This window comes from Pelmatolapia mariae, linkage group LG3_W (assembly GCF_036321145.2).
Source record: "Pelmatolapia mariae isolate MD_Pm_ZW linkage group LG3_W, Pm_UMD_F_2, whole genome shotgun sequence".
Lineage (NCBI taxonomy): Eukaryota > Metazoa > Chordata > Actinopteri > Cichliformes > Cichlidae > Pelmatolapia > Pelmatolapia mariae.
Genome location: NC_086229.1, coordinates 18,612,932 through 18,617,431, shown reverse-complemented (window position 1 = coordinate 18,617,431; position 4,500 = coordinate 18,612,932). Strand labels below are relative to the sequence as shown.

The 4,500-nt window shown below is 39.3% G+C and overlaps 1 long non-coding RNA gene across 1 annotated transcript; it reads left to right on the top strand.

Annotated features, from left to right (window-relative positions):
- Nucleotides 1-525: 525 nt before the first annotated feature.
- On the top strand, nucleotides 526-3,527 carry LOC134624275 (uncharacterized). Its single transcript, XR_010093499.1, has 3 exons — nucleotides 526-705; nucleotides 1,044-1,120; nucleotides 3,412-3,527. It is a non-coding gene; the product is annotated as an uncharacterized LOC134624275 (long non-coding RNA).
- Nucleotides 3,528-4,500: the final 973 nt, after the last annotated feature.

The window sequence follows — 4,500 nt, the reverse complement described above, 5'->3', positions numbered from 1 at the left end:
ATTAATGTATTTTCACAGGTCTAGATGATCACATTTGACTTTGTCATTTAAATGAGGTGGACTTGCAAACTTTGCGCTCTTTTGGGTAAATTGCTGTCCACTACATATACACAGAATCTGCACAGTATTTCAGATCTAAAAAGGGAGTATGTAATGGACTTGCTGGCTTTAATGTAAAAAGCCTGTTGTGTAACTTTAATGAGGCAGTTGGACTAAAACAGTATTGCTCATCAAGGTAAACATCTGAGGAATAAGGAAACTGTTACTTGTCCTTTTACTCAGTGTTCTTTTAATCGCATGTTTACTAAAGTTTTACATCACATAAGTCATTTTCACAATCATTCTACTTTAAAAGATTTCATGACAGAGCTTATTGTTCTCTGAACTTCCTTGTTTGCTGAACGGCAGGTAAAGTGCATCTTTTTGTTTGTTTGCTTTTGTGCGTTTGTGTTTTCTCTAATGGGCCTCAGATGACTGTTTGCTTAAATTTGGGTCTCAAAGAATCTTTTTTTTATTCTGTCTGTACTCTCCACCCCTCTTCTTCTATTGCTCAGGTTGAAGCAGAATTTGCCCGTCTTACATCTGTTGACCTGAAAGGGTTCCTTTTTGCTGTGCTTGACCATTATGGAGAGGTTCGTGGAGCTGTACAAAATCAAGAGCGGCATAGGAGGGCTAACTAGGCTCATAAGATGCTTCGGAGATGATGTAAGTGTTCAACTGCGAAATCTAATCCTTTGTTTAAGTTTTAGGTTATCCAGTTCAACTGATGAACTCATTGAAAGAAAGCTGATAAGTAAAGTCTGTCATCATATTTCACAACTGGACATTTAGTGTGGTAACTTTTACAGAATCTGTGTATATTGGTGGTAGGTTGGATATCATATTCTACTTGAATGTCCTGATAAGCCTTATTCAAAATCTCCAATGATAATCATATATTGATGGAATTATGTATCAAAAAGCTGTGAATTTGGAGCTGTCTACATGCTTCATAAACACTGTTTAAAAAGTGGTTTTGTTTTCTTTTTGACTTCTTTGACCAGAGCCCTACACAAAGGAAGAGGACAGAGGACCTCATTTTCTAAAGGAAGATCCCTCACACACTTTCAAGACTGTGAAGGTTAGCATTGTTTCTTTTAGTAAATTTAATAATGACAGCACCACAGTGGATTTTAAATTAAAAAGTACATGTGTACTTTTTCCTCACCAAATGTATTATTACAAGATCTTTGACACTGGAGTTGGTCTGGGTTTCAGAGAAACTAACTGGCAAGCTAGCATTGATATTATTAGTGTCTTGTGTTTATTCATGTCTTCACCAGGGTCTTTGACATTTCGCTGCTGTACTGTTCACTTCAGCTTTACGTTTGATTTCTCACATTGTATATTGTAATGGCAGAGATATTAGGATATTTAAGGGGCTGCAGTGGCTGCTACAGCTGTGGGGGGCAATACTTTGGTGAAATGTCCTGGACCCTGGAAAAGAGACTGTGTAGACTGGGTAAGCAATTAAAGGTTACTGGCCGAGAGTCATTGGGCAGCTGGGTAAAGGTGGATGTTGATATTCAGTGCCAATTATGCAACCTGTTCAGCCATGTCTATATGCTCTTTTTTCATGCTGTTAATATAGGGGGAAAAAATTAACTTTAATCAATAAACTGATTAAAGAAACATTGTCTATGGCAGTGGTTCCCAAACTTTTTTTGCTGGGACCCCCTTGTTTTACAAGAAAAATGTTCGCGCCCCCCCACCCCCGCGCGTGCACGCACAAACACATCCTTCAACCACACACACCCATATTTTGCTCCATTGCGGTTTATTTCACACCTCAAACATTTATTAAACAATTAAGCAAATACAAATAATCTGCAATAAATTACAGGTAGTAAGAAAATAAACTACTAACTCTTTTACGCTCCGTCCGCACCTACACGGGTATTTTTGAACGCGCAGCTGTTTCGGCCACATGTAAACGGCGTATCGAATCAACGAGAACTGAGATTTTTTAAAAATTTAAAACTTTTTTTTTTGCGTTTGCAAGGAATACAGTTTGTCACGCAATGTCAAAGGTATGTGCCTTTTTTCATGTCACGCTGTGCGCCACGTTATTGTTTACATGGGATAAATTGCAGAATGGCAGATAGAGACGAAATAATGTTAATCTGACTCTGCAGGTTTTACACGCTTATATATACAGGCAGTTACTGTCCCTGCATTTAGAAAGGCAGAGGCATCATGGTGTAATTTTTTACATGTAGCTGTTTTTTTTCCTGTGTAATAATGTTCAACATTGCTATAAATACATTTTTCAAAAAATCCCTCTGCAAAATGGGTTAAAAAACATAAACAACTGTAGGATACTGTTTCTCCGTGATTTGAACAGCCCAGCGCTGCTCCCGTGCAGGGAAAACTAATTATGCAGGGAGACCTACCTCAGCACCTGTGCAGGTGAAACCAAAGGGAAGATCTGATTCACCATATTTTCTAGTCTTTGGCTTAGAATGAAGTTGGTTTGGAAACATATTCAGCGATGCTTCATCTCCTGCTTTGCGTTTGTGTGGGCGCCCCGTGCTAGCAGTGTCCAAGCGTTGTTCCCCCCCCCCCCCCTTTTTCATGCCGCGCCCCCCCTGCAATACCTCTGCGCCCCCCCTAGGGGGCGGGCCCCACACTTTGGGAATCACTGGTCTATGGAGCCACAATCTGATCCTGTAGTGTAGCTGCAGTTTGCACATTTCATGTATTCTCAGCCAGATTTGGTTTAGAGCACAGCCAATATTTAGCATAAGTAGATTTAAATTCACACACTGGTGATGGCAAGCTACATTGTAGCCACAGCCGCCCTGGGGCGCACTGACAGAGGCGAGGCTGCCGGACACTGGCACCACCGGGCCCTCTGACCACCACCAGTAGGCAACAGGTGAAGTGTCTTGCCCAAGGACACAACGACTGAAACTGTCGGAGCTGGGGCTCGAACCGGCAACCTTCCAATTATAAGACGAACTGTCAGCTCTTCAGCCACGATTCAGTGATCCACCCATGTGTGTGAATGACTGAATGTGTAAAGCGCTTTGGAGTCCTTAGGGGACTAGTAAAGCGCTATACAAATACAGGCCATTTACCATTTAAATTGAAAATTTTGTTTGAATTCTGCAATTGAAGACATGCTCAGTTATTTATGAACATGGTCTTTGTTTAAAGCAAGAAATGGATTTGTAACATGGGGGTGCATATCTCATTCTGAAAAAACCTTTAACAACTGATAAGTGTTACCCAAAGCCAATCACCATCATCCAAAGCATCAGTATGGCTCTTCTTTGGAAAGACATGAATTGTTAAGCACAAGGGATATTGTGTAATTGTAATTGTGTAATTTTTTTTTTTTTTTTTTTTTGTCTTTGAACCGTTTTATAGCCGACAGGTATTGAAGACACGTTTTCTAAGAGGATGAAAGTTGGCATTGCGATGGTGAAAGAAGAAGACATCATCGATGTGTTGGTTGTCCTTGAGGCAGCAGTAATCCTGTCTAATCTGAGCGATGTCTCAAGTGCCATTTCCATGCTGATGGGCCTTCTTTTTGCCCTCAACATACACTATCCAAAGGAACTTAAGGACATCTTTGAAGTCATTCAGAACATCCTAATGAACATTGGTGGAAGGCAGTGCATCTCACTAGTGCATGGTCTAAGAAACAGACTCTTGCAGAAAGCCATGCAGAACTGTAATTGTATGATCCTTAGTGTTAAGGACAGTTTTTATTTTACTGTTTGTTTTTTTATTCTTGCAAGTTCTCATTCTCACTTTTGTATGTCACTAAATGACTACACTTTACAAAATTCCAGATTAGACAATTACTCATTTGTTCATGGTTTAAGAAACTTATGTGAACAACAATATGCTGGACTTTGCAGATGCTTATCTCATGCAAGTCAGTAGTTTTTCCTTTGTTTTGCAATTGAGCAGACTCAAACTGATGTTTCTGAAATATTCATATTATCAAATGTTTCAGAAGCATGCACTCATTTTCAGAGATATTGGTTCTGTGGAATTTGTTGCAATTGTAAACGAAGACAAATACAAGAGTTTGATGTCTTACTTGTTATAAACTGATCTTTACTGTCACTTATCAAAGGTTTTGTACTATTTTAATATTTCAAGTTTTATGCTAACAGGTGTGACTGAGCACAATGAAGTTTAAAAATTTTGTAAATGTAAAGAATAACTTTTCTAAAATAGCAAGTGTCCCGTTGATACATTACATTAATGCAGACTTTATGTTGTTACTTCACAAGAATCACTACTGCTCCTAGAGTATTGGTCAGAATTTAATCTTCACCCAAACTGGGCTCAAGACCAAGTTCAAATTTACTGTTTCACAGGGAGCAACCTTTGAGTTTTGATGGATTGTGAGCCTGATGAGCTACGTCACTGATTTTTCTGTTTCTCAGATGACTAAGATGGCACAATAAATGGTGAATGTTGGGTGCTCATGAGTAATTGTCT